Genomic DNA, 21,239 nt, shown 5'->3' with positions numbered 1-21,239 from the left:
CTGTTCGAAACTTTTTGACTATGGGATCAACCCCGAAATCACGAAAATATCTTCTGACAGTTTCATAGGTAGTTTTATTTTGTAGTAAGTATTTCCTATGGGAGAGTAAATTTTATTTCGCGTTTTGGGTGTTGGTCCCATAGTAAAAGTTTTGAATCATGGGGCGTTTGTTACTGAAAGGTTTTCGTTAGTTTAATACTGTATATAACTATGCTTGTACTAATAATATTATTATACTGACACTTACGTTACTGTATAAGTGCCAATATCAATTTATAAAGTACTTGGTATAAGGCCTATAAGGTACTTAACTTATATTTCCATAAATTAATTAATATGATAAACAATTCGTTCGCAAAATATTATCATACTTGCACCGTCTATAAAAAAAACCTAAAGACTGATCTTATTTATTCGGGCATTGCACATATAATTCTAAATATATACCTATAAAATCAAGACTAACGCATAATGTTTCCTATAAAATATATAATTAACAAAAACCATCTCTAATTCCATAGGCACGTGTTACTAAACTCAACCCGAAACCCGGCTTAAATATATAATTCTAACCAAACACAAGCAGCACAAAAAAGGTTCGAATAAATTATTACGAAGAGAGAGATTAGAATAGAAATGCATTAAATTGGTACGGTCGTATAACGAAGCGGCAAAGTGTTCACAAATATACGAACTTTAAGGCTTTGGTAATAGCCCCCTTAGTCCTTGTGTACAGTCAGGTATTAAATATAGATGAGAAAAAGGTACATTACGATACAAGTGCGTAAAAAAGAAATTCGAAACGAGTGGCGATAAATTGCGAAAACGAAATTCGTAACTCGTGTCGATTTAAAACACTCCCTTCGGTCGTGTTTCAATTTATCGCCCGCCACTCGTTTCGAAATTCCTTTTTTACGCACTTGTATCGCAATGTACTATTTTCATTCGATGAGCGGTCTGGCGCAGTCGGTTGACCCTGCCATATACGCCACTTCCCGGTTCGAATCCCGGTAAGGGCATCTATTTGTGTGAAAGCACATATTTTTGTACAGTCATGGATGTTTTCTATGTATATAAGTATGTATATATTATAACATCGTTGTTTGATTAAAACACAAGCCTTCTTCGAGTTTACAATGGGCCTCGCCACTCGTTTCGAAATTCCTTTATTTATTTATTTATTTAATGTACTATTTTGACGTTTTACTAAACACACTCACAGTATATGAACACGCAGTTTAATGCCTTGATAATAGAGGTGTATTCAGATATTTCAGATCTTTGTGTGATCCTTGGCCGCTCCGAACCATCTCATACAGTCACCGGCATAAATAAGTGATGATTTATGTATTATACCTTGTCGCTTTGAATCATTTGACAATTTAGTATGACAATTCAAACAAGACGTCAATTTGACAAGGTACAGAAATCATCACATATTTATGCCGGTGACTGTAGAATTACAGGAAAGCAGAAACAGTGTAGTGTTTAATAAAACAAAATAATCGAGTGTTTTCTTTTTATTTCACACAATTCACAAACACAAGTTCTCCCATTCGTCTCCAATAAATTATCCTTATATTATCTGACACTCACTTAACTAGTTGTTAATTTTATTCTAAGCTTCGGTTTTAACCTAACTACCATACAAAACACTTATAAGAGACTTAAATTAAAGTTAAACAACAATGTTTTGGTTATTCAGCTTCTAGTTTCAGCCTTAATGCCGGCGGCGAACAAATGAACAGTTAAAACGAAAACTTAACATAAAATTAACATACACAGCCACATGAAATTTTAACAATAATATCACAATCAAACTTAACAACAATTCAACGCTTAAAACTAGTTAACTTTAACGATATTAACAACGGCTTAACGTAAACAATAGTAACAATTTGAATACGTAACGATTATTTTATCCCCGCGAACAATGCCTTTGTATGTTACTGGGTGCCTAGCCGACGTCACGATCGCTTACGCTTTGTAGCTAGCTCTCTCTATCACTCTTCTATAGCGCAAAAGAGCCAGATTCTATTCGATCGCCACGTAGCGTTAACGATTGTCACTTCGGCTAGGACGGCTTCAGGATCAAAGGTTGTATGTGGATGCTCCCGTATTTACATATTATAGATACGGATCGAGATACGTCCGGAAAAACGGTTAGCTTTTCTGGTACACAAACGTTCAAAATTCATTTATCTATTGAAAATTTTAGAGCAGTGGTAGGGGATAAAAACATCGCTAGGTTTTTCAAACAAAGTACTCTTAGAGCAACTATTTGTTACTTGCTAAAAACATGCATCTACAATGTCATCTGGCGTCTCTCATACAATATTTAGTATTTTAATGAGACCCTTTGATAGATCACCGCAAACTGTATATTATTAACACGTATCAAATATATAGCTGCTCATGTTCTAACCTATTTAGCTTTATCAAAAGCTAAATAGATAGTTTATACCAACATAACAACAAGAATTCGTCCTGACAACGTTTTTCGTATAAGGAAAAACATTGACAGAAGAAATTAAGACATTCGTACAAACAAGGTGAAACAACATCAGGCACTTGATTTAAGGCACGTCGTGATTGTTTCGAACAAATACAATATTATGTAAACATTACTATTGTGTTATATGCCTAGAACTGTTTTGAACCTAAAGCAATTAATGGTTTAAATGATATTGGGCTGTAACATCAAATAGTGGGATATGTTTTTCAGAAGGATTTCTACAGCTTTTTCCGAGTAGGTATTGTTTGAAAGTTTAGTTTGAAAAACAAAACAAAAACTCAACTTTAGACCAACGGTGAAATCAACAAATTGGGTATTAACGAAAACTTAACACTTTAGTGATTAGTTAACAAGGAAACAAAAATTCAACTTTTAAACGATTTAAGAAAACTGAACTGTAGGATTGAGTAACAGTAAGGTGAAGGCAATTTGGTGCATGAATTTGTGATGTAAAGAACAAAACAAAAAATCAACTATTTTGAACAAGAACTTCAACCCATTACATAATAAATAACAGTTATAACAAATAACGGGTATGAACAACACAAGAACAGTGGTAGTCAAAACGAAACAAAATGTAGTCAGACCAGCTGGCTTACGATCAAATGAAAAAATAAACAAAAAATCAACAAATTAAGAAAACATGAACAATAACGATTAACAAGTTACCTAAGGTTCTTAATTTAAAAATAACTTTGGAGTTGGTAATGTAAAAATATCAAGGTTAACTTGCCCAGTGCATTTGATGAGCGTCGCAAGTTTTACTAACGGTAACTCAACGCATTTAACTGATTAAAAAACTTAGTTTCACAGGTAAACAATAATCAGAACAAATAACAGATAACAGAGAACAGTAACAAGTAACGAGTATTAACAACTTAAGAAAATGAGATTGTGGAAGTAAAACACGTTAACGTTGTGATTTCCTAAACAGTAAATTGAATGCTGATCATACTAACTGAATTGTGTCAAACTTAAATAATAAATTTCAAATTTAACAAAAACAATGTCAAAGAATTAACTCATTACGTAATTATTGAACAATTTTAAACAGTAAATTAAACGCTGATGACGCTTGAATAACATCAAACTTAATGAGTTTTAAAACATTTTAAAAATGATGTCAAAGAATTTATCATAAAGTGATTAATGATCATTTCCTAAACAACAATTAAACGCTGTTGATTATTAACAGAAATGTACCAAACTTAATGAGTTTTATAACGTATCAAAAACAATGTATAAGAATTATGTCTCATTGATAAAAACACTAAAATGCAACGTAAAATAACAATGGTAACATCAATGCAATAAGAAGTCAAGAACTAACAAGAAGAACGATAACAGGAAAAGTAACTTGCAAACACAACAATGTGCACCGAACATTAAGGCATGTCAAATTTATCTTTTGAACCGAGACGCTCCTCCGAACTATTCCGCGTAAGTTATAATACAACTTTTACAGAAATTTGTAGGTATGAACTAACCCAGTTTAAACTAAGAACGTTATATCTATTGTCAAACACGCTAACCTAAGGAACCTATCTACAGTAACCTGCTAACCTATCCTACATGTCTAAAAACTAAGAAGATATTTAAAAAAAATACACTTTACTTCACCTGAATGCATCCTTCAAGAGTTGGTCAAAAGGGGCAGTGCTTGAATATTTGTTTCTTGTTTCGATGGTAAGGGTTTTACTCGTGTGCGGTAATCCTTTGAGAACCAGCAACATCGGGAACCAAATGGGAAACTCCTTTAGTTGATTGGAAAGTTTTCCAGCGCTTTTGATATCTGTAACAATACAAAACCAAGGATTAGTCATATGACAATATTTTTGCTGTTAATAATATTTTGGGAATCAAAATAATCCCAGCTAAGTGGGTACTGAGGGTAGACTAACGACTAGTCAGTGTTAAAACTGACCTAATTGCCAAATGGATTTTCTATGCATGTATCTATACATATCGCTCGCTTTAAGTACTCAATATGCATTTAAGAGGAAGCTGCATCGAAAGTAAGTTACGCAGATTCCAGCACATATGTCAGAAACAAATTTGTGATAAAGCTTAAGAGAAGGACAGGAAGTTAGTGTAAACAATCTACATCACAAGTAAACAGTTACTGTAAACAATCTACGTCACATGTTTACACTTAAATCTATTGATGTACCTATTTGAGAAAAAGATTTATATTCACCTGAATGCATCCAGGTTTGGTCGATAATCGTAAAGGCGGTGATCCTTTCAGATGTATGTTTGAATCCGTTAACCGGCTACATCGGGAACCACAAAGGAAATTGCTCGAAAACTTTTTCAACGCTTCTAAAATCTGTAACAATAAAAACACCGTTTAATACACTGGAATACATTTGAAAATTCTTAACGCGAAGTATGTATTGTCTTAAAACTGCACAATTTGGAAGTGATAAGAACACAATCAAAGTTTACTCACCATTTTGAATTCGTGAACTGCTTGTACACCTTCACAACTTGTTGAAACTCCACTCAACTGTTAATTGTTGAAATAATACTTCCAATTGGTTATGAATTTCGCGATACATAAATACGGTCCGGAATTACTGAACACTTCTGCCGGGGTCCGTCCGGACCCCGGAGATGTTAACTGTATCTGTGCCAATTGCGAAGTGATTTGTAGGTGAGGCTCGCACCCTTATATATGGGTCCTGGGTCCCACCCCGCTCCCGAGTGACCGTGGGAGCGCGGGCGCACGTGTACTCGCCGCTCCTTGCGTACGCGCACACAATGCTTCCCTTTTCTTTATGCGCATTGATTTCGACCCCTCGATCGTCTTTCCTTCTATCTATGTTTACCTGTACTTGCTTAGGGGAGAAATCTCGCCCGGTGGGAACTGCGCAATAGTCGTAACTGAATTTGAATTATTGTACGGTAATCATGTGATTTTATAAGAGGGTCCGTAAGTCGCTCAAACTTTCGCACGGTGGAGTCATTGTCATGTAAATAATGTACGTTACGTACAATAATAATATTTCTGAAAGCTGGCATTAAAATTAATTCGATGTTATTGGATAGCCCGGTAATTACCTATATTTTGAAATATGTGGTCGTATTTTAAATCTGCACGCCAACCTACTCGTTCTACAGCTCCATAGGTACTTATTACAAACATACGAAATAATTTTATTAAAATAAGATTATTTAATCCATGCAATTGTCCTTAATAGATAAATACCTAGTGCCTGCAGATAGATGCAGTCAGCATCAATAGTAGCGAATGAAAACGCACCAAAAGTATCCGACATCCTGAATAACTTTTCCAAATATATCTGTACAAGTCGCGGTCAGAAATGACCAAGCAGTAATTATTTTTTCCATATTTAGACACCCATCTTACTTTTTTCAGTGGTTAAACCATGAGAGTTACTTCTACTGAGTGTACGTACCTACAATTAATTAATAATGCAACCATTTGTTCGCTTTTTGATTCATCATTGCTTGCCCATATCCCATTCAACTGGGCTTGGCGCAGTATGCCTACTTATATCTTCACAAATCTCAGTCACCAGTCAGATCGTCATTCACTGGCATTGTATTCATATCACTTATCAGTTAATTCACGTTTCATCGGTTTTTCTTTTCGTACTTCCTTCGACGATAATTTAAGTATTACCCTCTGGTAAGTTTAAGTATTTATTGATGTAGTGTCATATACTGTAATTTTGTTAGATCCTATAGCCATTTCGTCTTTCCAATTAAAACATAAACAAAACAAATATTTACTGCATCTTATCCAATTACAACCAAAGTCCCTCATACAAAATCAATGCAAAATTCTAAAACAGAAAGGTGCACAGAATTCACAGCTGTGTAAAAATCAAGGAGGGTCCAAACAGCTCGCGAGGTGTGCTCACGAGTACTAGCTTAAGTCATTAATTTGCAAAGCACAAAGCCTAACGGGCTTGCTAGGCGATTGACTTGCCCCAAGTGTTTTGCCGCCGAACAAAAGATCTTTTCAGCCAACCCTCCCGCTACCGGGAACGTGCTCGGGCTAAAATAATGAGGCCTTTAATTTTATTAAGGAAAAAACAACACTTCAAAGTTGACCCGTTCAGTTGCTTGGTTGAAAAATGTTTCATCAAAATTAAATTAACCGTGCCGGTTTCTTTTCGCTTTCGGGAATGTTTGAGGAAATTAAGACGATCTCGGGCTTAATGGAAACAGGAAAAATAATGGTGTTTTATATAAAATGTAACGTAAAAAGTTTTACCGACGAATAACATTAAAAGAGCATTTAGATATTATATAGGCACTAAGTAGTTGCATTTTTTATTACTGTAAGAATAATTTATCAATCGCAAAGCGTGCTATAAATTTAAAAAGTAGCCATAACAAACAATTGTCATATTGATATTGATAGCATAGTACGTAGACCGTGGAAATGTTATATTAAACGTCAAATTTCGAAATTATAACATACTAGCTTTTTCACGCGGCTTCGCTCGCGTTAGAAAGAGACAAAAATTAGCCTATGTCACTCTCCCTCCCTTCAAGTATCTCCACTTAAAAACTCACATCAATTCGCCGCTCCGTTTTGCCGTGAAAGCGGACAAACAAACAGACACACACACTTTCCCATTTATAATATTAGTATGGATATAAATGCATTCGCATCATGCTATAAAAATCGCTGCCAAGAGTGCCAACTTAGCCTGGATTGAATCTAGTTATGTTAATGTTTTTGTGCTAGTTCAATCTTACTCATCAAATATCAGGTACATTTAAACCTAATTGTCGACATTATCCTTAAATTAATTTGTATCCTTAAGTTAATTGCAATTTAACGACCAGTTAAAACAGTTTTTGAAATACAATTACAAATATCCTTTGTCATTATCGTAGAGAAACTAATTTATTAAATACTCTTTAATATTATATAACATTAGTCTTCTAAAATCACGATGTTTTGTTCTCATTCTAAAAAATAACAATCCTACAAAATCAAATCCATCTTACGGCCAACTTCATATTTCACCCGCGATGAAAACCAAATCGAATGTTAGGTAACACCCGACCGTACGGTGCGCTAAAATTTGGTATGGCGGAAGAAATAAACCCTTTTACCTGCTTGGGATACTTCAAAACCGGATGTTAGCTATTACATTAATGTCGATTTAATTTTAACTTTCGTTTCGATAGACCCACCTACGTGGTCTGTTTTACATCAAAGCTTTTGACGGCATACTTTATGACATGAATGTACACTCAACCAATTTGAATCACCTTTGCACAGTAAATGTCAATGTTACTTCTTATGGCAAGTAGAACACGACTTAAATGAGACAGGGTTCTAGAGTGGCCTAGGATTCAAATTGATTAACTGTACATGTGTGATAATGGTGACAATGAGCAATGCACTATGAAACTAACAGTTTGATTTACATAGTTTCATCAATTTGGTTTGGCCATGATATCAACATTTTCCATACAAAATGATGTTTTTCATTTTTACAATTTCAGTAAAAATGCTCGGTAATAGAAGGTACTTAACCCCTCAAAGCGCCTTGTTCCAGATCTGTCCCAGACAATTTAAACTGTAATTAACAGATTGAAAGTTACTAATTCAGTAGCAAATTTTTGACAAGGGCATTCCGGGGTTTAATGTCATGTAAATCTGTATTCAGTTTACCATAGTACTCTTTACAAGAACTTTACTCATACTTCCAAACCTTCTTATCCATTTTTTATGGCTTTCCCCACTTTGGCAGGAGGGATTTTTCCAACGACGACCTACACATACCACGCACGGTAAGAATCTTCGGTGTATATGAATTTTGATTTTGTGGGACGAAAGGAGCTCCCCTAAAACAAAAACCATTTATTGTTAAGGACATCATAGTCAGCACAGGACAAATTTATATACTTACAGATATTCCCATGTGAAAGAGTATTCCTTCATTATCTATTAACAAGGAGTCGAATCGATAGTCCCGCGGTGAACGACCAGGTGCAACTGATGCATGCAGCGGGCCGCGGTTTTCTCACGCTTGCACAATTGTACCCTTCCTAATACTAGTAAAATATCTTAGAGAGCTTTGGAGATGGGACAGAATAGCTTGTGGCGCAAAATTAATCCGAAGTCGGTAGAATTTCGGGACAATTTTCGTTTGCAATTATTTAATTATAATGTCTGGTAAGTTCACTTGATGACGTCAACGGACTGGCAAGCAAGGGGGTAATTTGTATGCAGGGTTGTAGTCAAAAATTACCCCCTTGCTTCGAATTCCGATATAGACATCTATATGGGTGTTGTACATATATGTATGCATTTCAATGTTTGCATAATACTTATATATGTATATGATATCCTTGTGTTAGTACCCTCAACACAAGCCTTACTGTGGAGCTTCGTCAATCGTAAGAATGCTCTGTTATATTTTATTTTCTAATTTTCTTTTGGAGCAACTGAGCATCTTTGTATTGTTAATTCGTTATTAATTTCCAGTCGTTTGACTGCATTTAATAAAATGATTAAAGGACTTTTAATGCTAGTTTTAGATAAAACCTAGTCTAGATGAAGATGAGATGATGGAACACAATATCATCCATTTTAATTAAATTGGTTTTGTCAACGTTTGCCGAGTTGAACACAATTAGAGGTTTATTCGGTGTTCATTGAACTGGATCACAAACCTTTTGATAATTTATATTTTATAAGCCTGTGAAACTGAAATGATAGTGAATGAAAACAATCTCATTTTTTTATTAAAATACAACTCGAAGACTAAAAGAGATATTAAATTTTAATTATAAGTCAAATAAATCTCCTTTCTAGCTGTCTTATTGCATAATTTAGAAAAGGTGTTTTAATATTTGATCTTAATTCAGATACATTTGCAGGTAAAGGTCACACGTCACACCCTGTTACCACAGAAAGTAGAAAAAGGAACTTTAAGAACGTTACATGTGGTTAAACATCTCTTTACATACGCCGCTCAAAACAATCGTAGCCAGCACTTGGATGCTGCCGAGCGTCCTGCGCACGCTATAAGGTAAGGCTTAGCTAGCACTCTATCGCTTATCGCTATTTTTTTACTGCAAAGAGGAGCCACCAACGCAATACGCGATCACATTAGTTTGCTCTGCTCTGCTCACATAGCAATCAAACTTATCGACATTACCTACTCGAATCTGGCTACGTAAGTAGGTAACCAATATAATAGTTAAAGCACATAGTATTGTTATAAAAGTGTAAAGTAGTCGCACGTGTGCCCGGGGCGGGAGTTTCCAATGAGTTTTGTTAAGATTCCTCAGCGCTCTCCGTAGCGCGAGCGGTTCTCAATTATTCACGTACACACCCGCTTTCTGGCCCCGCTTCTTTTCATAAGGGACAAAAGCGGATTCAGGTCGTGGTAACAACGGAAAGATTGCAAAGGACGTACGTAGCGTATAGGTAAGGTGAGCTTTTAATATTAAGCGGCAAGAACGAACGCGGCCCAACTTTATTACACGATACCGTCACATGCAAACGAAACGACTGTGTACGTATGTATTAACCTAGATAATATATTCGTCGTAACAGCCTGTTCGGGTTTTGTTTTATATTCGGGGAAGTATCCGAGAATGCAGGATGGAACGTGGGTGTTTTATTTCGGCATCAAAGTGTCTGACGGCGGTGTGACGAGAGTAAACGACACCGGTGTTTTCACCTCGTCGAACGGACTAAAACGGGGTGTAATAGGATTTCTTTACACTTGCTTTGTTGTAAGTACTATCCACAACGCCAGTATATATCTGGGTGATAAAAATAAAATCTACTTTGCCAGTCACATGTCAGCCTAAACCCACACTCACAGGTCTTCTCACGTTTGAGTACAGTCCCCATGTCAGTTAAATTTAAGTTAAACATAATTTCACACACATACTTCCACTTTTGCACCGGGAACGACAGGGAACAGTTTATTTGGATAATTTTATGATTTTATTGTTATTAGTTATTAGGTATTGTTTTAGGTTTATATAAAATTTATTTGGTTTTAGTTTAATTATTATGATTAGTCTAAGTTTCTATATTTTGCATTAGAACTTCTCAAGTTCACAATGTAAGCTGGATAGCATAATTAGGTACTTATATGTATACCTATAAAATAAAAAATAAAATAAATATTATTAAGGACATTTTTACCTGAGGCCCACTTCTCGTGGTGTCGTAGAAGACGACTATGGGATATATTAAATATATACGTAAAACATCTGGCAACCTGTCACTGCAATGTCACAATTTCGTTTCTTCACACAAATTATTATCCAAGAGTGGCACTGAAGCTTTAGTAGTTTCATGTGTTCTGCCTACCCCTTTATGGGATACAGGCGTGATTGTATGTATGTATATGTATACCCGAGATGAAATTCTTAGACTTTACAGACCAACTAGCACTTAGGCATCTAGTGTGTCGTACATACTACATTCTATACGATTACATAGTCCTTCCTTGCCAATTTCCAGAATCGCAAAAAAAGTGAAGATTGCGCCAGTATTCCCCAAATAGTTTTACAGTCCGACCTCCATATAACATCGGCTCCATATATCACAAGTATCACAAGAATACTACGTCTCAATATGCAATAAAAACGGGTAACGTATGCGACCTCAGATCCCGGATTTTTCGAGAGCACACCTGAACTAGATTACTGTATCCGTGCTATAAAAATCGTACCCTCAATCGTGTCCCCCGTATAGGGCGAGCAGCGTGAAAGGGACCCAAGTTTATCCCATACGGCATACGGAGCCGACAGGATTTTCATTGTAATTTACATAAACAGTTTTGCGCGGGGCCCTCTAGGGAAGCTTACTGATACCAAGATCGCACGTTCGTTTTACGATTAAGAGTTTTGGAGAGTCATCGTTCAACGTAATTTGAAAATGATTCCGGAAAATGAAGAGTTATTACAGAGATGTGAAATCGACTCTCGTACTGTAACATTAACATGACGTTACGAGTATATTAACCCTTAAATGCATGAATTTTTCTTTTAACGAGATATTAATATAATTATGTGATAGACAATGGTTTTCTGACTCTTGGAAAAATAATAAAAAAAATATTTAATACCGATTTTAATACTAAATCAGTGTTAGAAGTTAAATAGAATAAAACTTATTTATATAAATATATAATTATTGGTAAGTTTTATTTGTAAAGTTTTACTACTACATATTACAAAGGTACCTACACTATTTGTGAAACCCCCATAATAAAATGTTTAAACAAACTAATTACTAACTCCAAAAAAATCTGCCTAAATCACATACTAAAAATCGCCATCATCATCCTGTTTTTTCACACTTTTCCTCCATTTCATCTTTATCCTTAAATAATAAATAGTAAATCATATAGATTATTTAAATTATTTAATTATTTATTAAAGAATAATAAATACAGAATAATAATTAAGCTATAAATGTGATTTTGGATAACTACATATGGAGTCATAGGCCATCAAATATATGATGCATATAATATACATCACCATGCATATAATGCATATAAAATATCACTTATTATAGACGTTAAACTTTCGTGAGATATATTCACTACTCTACTCTACTATATCGCGACTGTTGCGACTTGAAATAACAGTCTCGATATAATAACGTGAGTAGGTACATCCGTTTATTTAAATGATTATTTAAAATCTTCAATGATTTAGATTAAAAAGCATTAACCGTTAATTTATTGAAACACATTGTTTCAAAATTCGTTTATAAATATAAATAACATTACCGATATAAAACTAATTGGTTAGTTGGATAGTATTAGTACCTATTTGTATATGTACAGCGTGTGGATTCCATACGTGCGAATAATGTATCCAGTTATAGTATCTGATCATATAATCATTTTGTTAAAACGTGTTTTTAATTAAGAGTAATCATTTTTTTTAATCTGACCAAGCAGCAATGTACCCCGTCCAACTTCATATACGTTGACATAAACGTCATGTCGTAGTGACCTAGACCGTCCAACTTCATATACCACGTCAGCAAATTTTAATTGACATAAACGTCATATAATTCGTCGTAGATATACGTCTAGACCGACGTAGGTAACAAAATAGCAAATTTAACTTTTCCCTTAATTTTTGTACAAAGTTGACGGGAATTGCTGAGGTACGCTAATTGATGTGGACGTAATACATAGCGTGCTGAATTATAATGTATGAAAAAAAAATATTTCATCTATTAAAAAAAACAAGTAGTTAGGCTCCTTAGGTCCGATACTAATCGTTACTAAGATATTTGCCCGTATGGAATACACACGCTGTAGATAGTTGATGAAACACTAATTACTGTTACAGCTAATTTTGTTAACATTAAAAGCACTAAATGATCAGTTTTTACTGTGTATTTGGTTGTAGCAGCTTACTATGATATCTGACACCTCTAAAACCGTACGAACTCATACCCTAACGTTGGAAATTATAATAAAAAGTTTAGTCATCATTTTTTATTTTTGTAACAACAATTACAATTAACATTTTTCTTATAATTAGAGATTAAAATAAAAATAAATTAAAACATGACCGAAGAAAGTGTTTTAAATCGACCAGGCCCCGTAGCCGAATGGCATCCCCTTAAAATAGATATCTTTTCGTTTCGTGAGCGATTGTGCCATTCGGCTAGCATAACTTTGTGAACTAGTGCGAACAAGCACCATATGCAATTATGCAGCATATAATTTGGTATTCCACCGTCCACGCGAGTTCAGTGTCCGGTATCTCTCTACTTATTCCGAGTGGATTACTTCCGCAGCGCTGAGGTATCTACACCAGGTCGTAAACAAAAGCCTGTTTGCTAGCATCTACTCATTGCGGAACTCGTTTCAGACCTGAAAACAGCGTATTGTGATTAGTACGTTTTAAAAGTTAGAAAGTCGAATGCATAAATATACAGTGTTTCAATGAAGCAAAGAGGATCGAGTATTATAGAGAGTTACTGTCAAAGTAAAATGTGTAATCACAGTGCATAGACAGCCATCTCTCTACACAAGCTTAAAACTTTTGAACCTCAATTTTGACAATTTGGCGCGTAATTATTAGCTTGATATGTGTCTAGCCGAGCGTCCCCCAAAGGTGTATCGCCATCTAGGCCACCGTACCTTTTTCTGTATGGTTTTGAGGTAGGTACGTTTTTTTCTTAGACTTTATCTGTCTATACGGAGTTACATATGTCTTTCAATGAACTTAATACAAAATAAGTGATTCCGGCTCTATTAACGACGAAGAATATAATGCACGTATTCAGGTCTTACAATTCTACGTAATCAAATTTTGCTAATTTTCTAACAAAATAAATAAATCCAATTCTCGAAGTGTGGTCACTCATTATGACATCATGGCATGTCTTGTTATAGGTACGTCAGTTGTTACTGTAGGTGTCTTATCAGTATCAAGATGTTGATTATTGTGACAGGTAACATGTCAGAATGCATTTATTAATAAAGGATGTCGTTTGCAAAAATAGCGACCTCATTCACTCAATATATATTGTATAGGTCCAAGACATCATATGTACAGATGTTGCCAAGTAGTTTTCCCCGTCCCCCCACCCCGCCAATTAAAAATTGCATACAAACAAAAAAGGGTAATCAAATCATGTCGTGTGATATCAAAATAACAGGGCTTATTGAGTAGTTTAAATAATGATATTTAATATTTCTTAACTTTCTCTAGTTTTTTTGAAATTTTACGAAAATGCTTCATTTTGGAGTTCCAGTGTTTTAGCATTAGGAAGACGAGTTTGAAAAACATGTTTTGTATTACGTTCATTGAAACACCCTATATGTTGCTAATTTAACACACAAGTGCGCAAAGTAGGTAGTACTTTATGCGCCTAGGTCAAAACTTTAAAAGGCCAAGGGCCATGTTCTCTAAAATATCATACAATGCACATGCAAAGAGGGAATTTGTAGTACGTGTCGATTTAAAGCATTCTTCGGTCGCTTATCGCCACTCTTTTAGAATTTACTGGTTTCCGCTTTGTATCCTAAAGAAGGGCCTGTTTGACGCAAGAACGTGAGAGTAGATATATCTGACAAAAATCTCGGCTCACCGAGTAAATCACAATTATTCGCCATTTACTATGAAACCGCGTATATTGACGGCACGCCGAATCGAATTTACCATTCATACTAGATTTAAGTACCTATAGTGCATAGAAAGTCAATTAGTGCGACCCGACTTGTCTCGGCATGTTGCATTAACATAAAATTTTACGACACACATTATTCTAATTCCTGTCATGCCAAAATACCATTTCCGACAAACCTTGACTTCGGATGAAATAAGGCCCCAGATATTAACTGTTAGACGGCACGTCACACCTGACCTATATTATTAGGTGAGGCTGATAAGGGATGAGCTGAGCTATTATATATCGTGTCAATCATAAAGACGGGTACCTTGACTCGTATTGTCAAGTTATTAAAGGTAAGATTTGAAGAAACTGGCCGTCATCGTGAGTGACACGAAGGTATATCGAGAGCGGACGTTTCAACCCGTCCTTGTAATGTGGAGACGACGTAATTTGATACGCGACGGTACCTGTCTTGAATGAAATAATAATGTCTGTAGCTTTATTATATACTAGCTTTTTTCCGCGGCTTCGCACGCGTTAGAAAGAGACAAAAGTAGCCTATGTCACTCTCCATCTCTTCAACTATCTCCACTTAAATAACACGTCAATTCGTCGCTCCATTTGGCCGTGAAAGACGAACAAACAAACAGACACACACACTTTCCCACTTATAATATTAGTATGGATGAATATGTTTCCCGGGGTAGTCACGGGTTAAGAATTTCAGCATCTCCTTTCCTGGGTGTCGTAGAAGTCGACTGAGGGATAGGTTGAAGTCTGATAGGCTAACCTAATGTCAACACTGTAACTATTCAAAAGTTTCATGATTTTACTAAGTAAGAAACATGTTTTAAAACATCAAAAACTGATATTTCTCATCTACCGACCTTCACTTGGAGTTCCTGAACCGAAAATTCGAGTTTTCCGGGACCTAAGACTAAGCTAGATATAAAAAAATTCAGCGAAATCGCGCTCTAACGATTTCGGATATCGCCGGTTTACATATTATAAATAAATATGTGCCTATACAAGAATTGTTCGTTTATAGTATTTTGTACAATCGTGATATAATACAAAGCTTTTCAGTCGAGTACCATGTTTAGGCCACGAAGCTTGCTGAGTGGCCTAATAGTACGGTACGAGAGTGAAAAGCTTAATTAAGTATATCACTATTGTATACAATACTTTTTCTATGAGTCATCATTTTCATCATCAATGGACGAAAAATACATTCAAGTTAAAATTTATGTTAATAGAGTCGGTCACCGTTGTATCAACATCGAAATACCTAGCAACCAATTGTTTGTTAATAAGTGTAATAACCTCTGATTAGCCGATACCGCGATAGATTAAAAAAAATGTGTTTCAGATACAGAAAATTTATCGCAAATTAGAATAGAACTTGTATGAAGTTCTATTTTAGATTTTTTTTTTTCAGTTAACTAAAGTGAAGTGTAATGAAATATTATAGTTGACTAAGTGTCAAAGACTGCAACACTGAAAAGTCGGCACATATACTTAGTTTAGTCTGTGGTGTCCTAATTGACAGATTAAAGTCTACGAGTAGGAAAAAGATATTATAATACATATATATAAAATAGATAGATAATAAAAGTGAACCTGGCATCAAAACTAATAATTCATCATCAGTAATAATTACAGGTCTGAGACATCGCGGTATTGATCTGCGGATAAGTCAATTATTGACTTATCCGCAGAAGTCAATTATTGACTTATCCGCAGATCAATACCGCGATGTCTCAGACCTGTAGATGATGGATGTTCACGTGGTCCCGTATTCCATCAATCTGGTCTTATTAACATACTAGCTTTTACCCGCGGCTTCGCCCGCGTAATAAAAGTATTCTTATTGAAACGTTTACAAAAAATAAGATTTTCATTTGGATCCGTAGGTTTTTTTGTAGGTACATCTGTCCGCGATTATTTCGATTAAGGTAAAGCGGGGCAATTGTCGACTGGAGGGCCATTGTAACTGATCTATTTGCTGTACGGTCAGCCAAGAACCTTACACCGCTTTTTGGCTGACTGTACCTTACACATATTACTATTGTTTTAAAAGAAATTCTTGCAATGATTGTAGAATTGTTACACAGCGACCACAGCGTAGGTAGTAGGTACGAATATGTATGTATTTTACCTATATAAATATTTATACTGGGGAAACTTCATACAACCCACATAGCGGTCGCTAGGGTAAAAAATACTTCCTTGCATTATCGCTTACAATTTTTTCCATTGTGCTTATACTTATTGCAAACGTAAACACATAAAAGGCAAGCAAACAACGATCTTCTTACAGCACTTTGAATGTAATAGTTATTACGGATGCAGGATACTCGCCGATGCCTACTTAAATACTAATCCCTTCCCACTGAGCCACCTGCATTTTACACTGCCTATCTCTATCCTTGTCCCCGACCCCGTCCCCGTCCCGTCCCTACCCCCTACTCTCCCTATCCCTATCTCCGTCCCCGTCCCCTATCCCTATCCCTATCCCTATCCCTATCCCTATCCCTATCCCTATCCCTATCCCTATCCCTATCCCTATCCCTATCCCTATCCCTATCCCTATCCCTATCCCTATCCCTATCCCTATCCCTATCCCTATCCCTATCCCTATCCCTATCCCTATCCCTATCCCTATCCCTATCCCTATCCCCCTATCCCTACCCCTACCCCTACCCCTACCCCTACCCCTACCCCTACCCCTATCCCTATCCCTAACCCGTTCCTGTCCCTCCCTGTCCCTGTCCCTGTCCCTGTCCCTGACCCTGACCCTGTCCCTGTCCCTGTCCCTGTCCCTGTCCCTGTCCCTGTCCCTGTCCCTGTACCTGTCCTTGCCCCTGTCAAATTATCATGCTAGGAGGTGAACTTTGAAAAATCCTTTCTTAGTGCTCCTCTAAGGAACTTCCGTGTCAATTTGAAATCTGTTGAACCAGAAGTAAAGATAAAAACTAAACCTATACTTATGGCTATTTTAGATATTTTAATCCCGTTTCACAACAACAGGGGGAAAATTTCTTTTCCACCTCATTAGATTTTAAAATCGTTGTATTTATCGTGATCAGCGACCCGATAAACCATAAAAACGATACCCATATTGTGTTTTTGACTTTACCCCTTTGCACCCCTTTAGGAGTAAAATTTTCAAAAAAACCTGAAACATGTATTTAGTCATATGTCTTTAGGAATCCTCTTGTGAAGTTTCGAATAAAACAGTGAAACTAACATTGTTTCCCCATACAAACTTTGAACCCCCATTTGACCCCTTAGGAGGCGAATTTTGAAAAATCCTTTCTTAGAAGTCATCTACACTATATATAAGGAACCTATGTGCCAAATTTGAAATCTCTAGGACCAGCGGTTTCGGCTGTGTGTTGATATGTCAGTTAGTCAGTCAGTCAGTTTCTTCTTTTATATATTTTTTGATATTTAAACCCCATGGCACTATAACAGGGGAGAAGGTATTTCACTTCCACCTCGTTAGATTTTAAAAGCGTTGTATTTATCGTGATCAGCAACCCGATTAATCATAAAAACGATACCCATATTGTTTTTTTGACTCACCCCCTTTTCACCCATTTAGGGGTTAAATTTTCAAAAAACCTGAAACACGTCTTTAGTCATATGTTTTTAGGATCCCTCCTGTGAAGTTTCGAATAAAACAGTGAAACTAACATTGTTTCCCCATACAAACTTTGAACCCCCATTTGACCCCCTTAGAAGGCGAATTTTGAAAAATTCTTTCTTAGTGCTCATCTACACTATATAAAGAACCTACGTGCCAAATTTGACATCTCTAGGACCAGCGGTTTCGGCTGTGCGTTGATATGTCAGTCAGTCAGTCAATATCTTCTTTTATATATTTTTTTGATATTTAAACCCCATTGCACCAAAACAGGGGAGAAGGTATTTCACTTCCGCCTCGTTAGATTTTAAAAACGTTGTATTTATCGTGATCAGCGACCCGATAAACCATAAAAACGATACCCATATTGATTTTTTGACTTTATCACCCCCTTTTCACCCTTTTAGGGGTTAAATTTTCAAAAAACCTGAAACATGTATTCAGTCATATGTCTTAAGGAATCTTCCTGTGAAGTTTCGAATAAAATAGTCAAACTAATCTTGTTTCCCCATACAAACTTTGAACCCCCATTTGACCCCCTTAGGAGGTGAATTTTGGAAAATCCTTTCTTAGTGCTCCTCTACACTGTATAAGGAACCTACGTGCCAAATTTGAAATCTCTAGGACCAGCGGTTTCGGCTGTGCGTTGATATGTCAGTCAGTCAGTCAGTCAGTCAGTCAGTCAGTCAGTCAGTCAGCTTCTTCTTTTATATATTTAGATTTGTGGTATAAAAGCGGTATTAGTATTTTGCTTGAGATGCGGTGACAGGATGTAATATATTATTGTATTTACGTGGAGCTGATAAGCATAGTGTTTTATTTGTTTCTGAGTTTTATGGTTATTTTTCTGCATAGTATAGTCCTTTCATAGTAGAGTTTTCACAACAATAAATTTTTCATCACACCCGCACTTTAAATATGTTATTGCACGCAGGCGGAGCGTGAGTTATAGAAAAATCGTTCTCCCAAGGGAATAATTACATTTCTTGTACCGTCGTACTTAACTTTTTTACATCTATTTACATCTTTTTTACATTGCGAGTGTGATGAAAAACATTGTGTGTAACTCGGGGAGTATGAGTACCTATTACTAACTCGAGTCTTTAAATCGCTTCGGCAAGCCGTCTCGTTAGTAATATTCAACTTCCTCCCCTTGTTGCACAATGTACTATTTTTAATATGGCATATTATGGAAGTACGCTATCGCTATTATGTCCCCATTACAGTTGCCCTAAAATTGGTTTGGTATGTTAATTTAAAAAAATGGTTAACTTTTTTTTTCACCGCCCTTTTTCATGTAGTTGAAGAAAATGTGCATACCTAGATAATCCAGGTACCATTTCTCGTCCATAATTTCAACAACCTAACAATTTTATATAATATTCTTATGTCATACATAACTCATAAAATAATCTAAAAAAATAGAATAGTATAAGTCGCTCTACAAACACCAGAAAATTTAAAAGTAAAAGTTTTTATTAAAAAAAAATAAACTGTTTAAACTGTTCATTTAATAAAATTACGAATGCTCAAAAGATTTCTTCAGTCAGATTATATCATAAGGAAATCAAAACAGCTCTCGTTCCATTTTATTACATTTAATATCTGGTTGCAATTAAACGTCCAGGATAAAGCTAATGCAGCTAAATAGCAGCGTTTTCATAAGCAGCGCTATTTATTACGACTGCGATTTCACGGCGGCCAGCTCCTCATATTTTCTGGTCCCCTAGCCGAATGGCATTTCTGCGACGCGAAACGAAAACGAAACGCCGTGAAAGGTAGTCTGGCTACTCTGTCGCGCCAATACGCAAGAGCGATAGAGATAGATATCTACGAGCGTTTTTTTCGTGAGCGTTTCGTGAGCGTTTGTGCCATTCGGCTACGTACCCTGCTCCCTTTAGAAATACCATAAATTAAATATAAGAAGATCATACCATCCCATACATTATCACAAAATTAAAATTTTGAAAAACCCTCGACCGCGACATAGTAGACCGATTTTCATGAAACATGGCTAAGAACACTCCCGATTAACTCAGCTTTCAGACAAAAAAAATCTAAATCTTAATCGGTTCATCCGTTCGGAAGCTACGATGCCACAGACAGACACACACACATACAGACAAACAAACAGACACACATACAGACAGACACGTCAAACTTATAACACCCCGTCGTTTTTGCGTCGGGGGTTAAAAATGCGACCGCCTAAGAACGCGCTGATGGACACCACGCACTATTTTTTTTTTTAGTTTTTATAGCGTTAGCCTACCTATAATATACATATATTACAATAACGGCCACAAAAGGTATCCAAAAACGGCACTTCTTAGGAAAAAGGGTTGTGGACAAATTTAAGCAAAACGACATTATGCACCTGCTAACCCGACCATTACTACACCCGCGGATACTTGCGTGGGAATCCGGCGAACTGCAAGGTGTGCTTGCAATTGCCTCCCCAGCCTAGCCGAAGCGACAATCTTTGACTTGCTTTGAAGCTATGCAATCGAAACGCAATCTAGCTCTGTCGCACCACTAACAGAAAAGCGATAAGAGCTAGCTACGAACCGTAAGCTTTGAAAGAAGATGATAATGTTGGCTCGGCAGCTCGGCACCCAGCTACCTAGACATCGGAATTGCGATTTCGGCGCTAGAGCAAAAAGGCTATGGTTACGATGCGGGATGTTCAATCGATGTTTTAGTGTTATTTCTTTGTGCGGTTGCGAATTGCCTCATTACGCTTGCGCTTATCTGTGGTCCTATTTACAATGCTTGTGAAATTGATAACGTTTATGTGTGTGAAATTTTCATTATAAATATCATATGGTCCTAATTTATTAGATGCAGATATTTTTACAGCTGATAGTACTCGGTCTCTGGAGTATATTAAACCGTGAAACATTATAGCTTTTACGATGTTTTTTTGGAGAAAACGGAAAAACAAATTTGCTACGTAAAAACAC

The 21,239-nt window shown here is 36.1% G+C and overlaps 1 long non-coding RNA gene across 1 annotated transcript; it reads right to left on the bottom strand.

Annotated features, from left to right (window-relative positions):
* Positions 1–1,505: 1,505 nt before the first annotated feature.
* Positions 1,506–5,143, bottom strand: LOC125224929. The gene is made up of 3 exons (XR_007176938.1): positions 4,968–5,143; positions 4,713–4,844; positions 1,506–4,307 (listed from the first exon to the last, which is right to left on the bottom strand). It is a non-coding gene; the product is annotated as an uncharacterized LOC125224929 (long non-coding RNA).
* Between the last annotated feature and the right edge of the window lie 16,096 nt (positions 5,144–21,239).

Source organism: Leguminivora glycinivorella, chromosome 3 (genome assembly GCF_023078275.1).
Source record: "Leguminivora glycinivorella isolate SPB_JAAS2020 chromosome 3, LegGlyc_1.1, whole genome shotgun sequence".
NCBI lineage: Eukaryota > Metazoa > Arthropoda > Insecta > Lepidoptera > Tortricidae > Leguminivora > Leguminivora glycinivorella.
The sequence above is the reverse complement of the archived record's forward strand: the minus strand, read 5'-3'. Positions and strand labels throughout refer to the sequence as shown.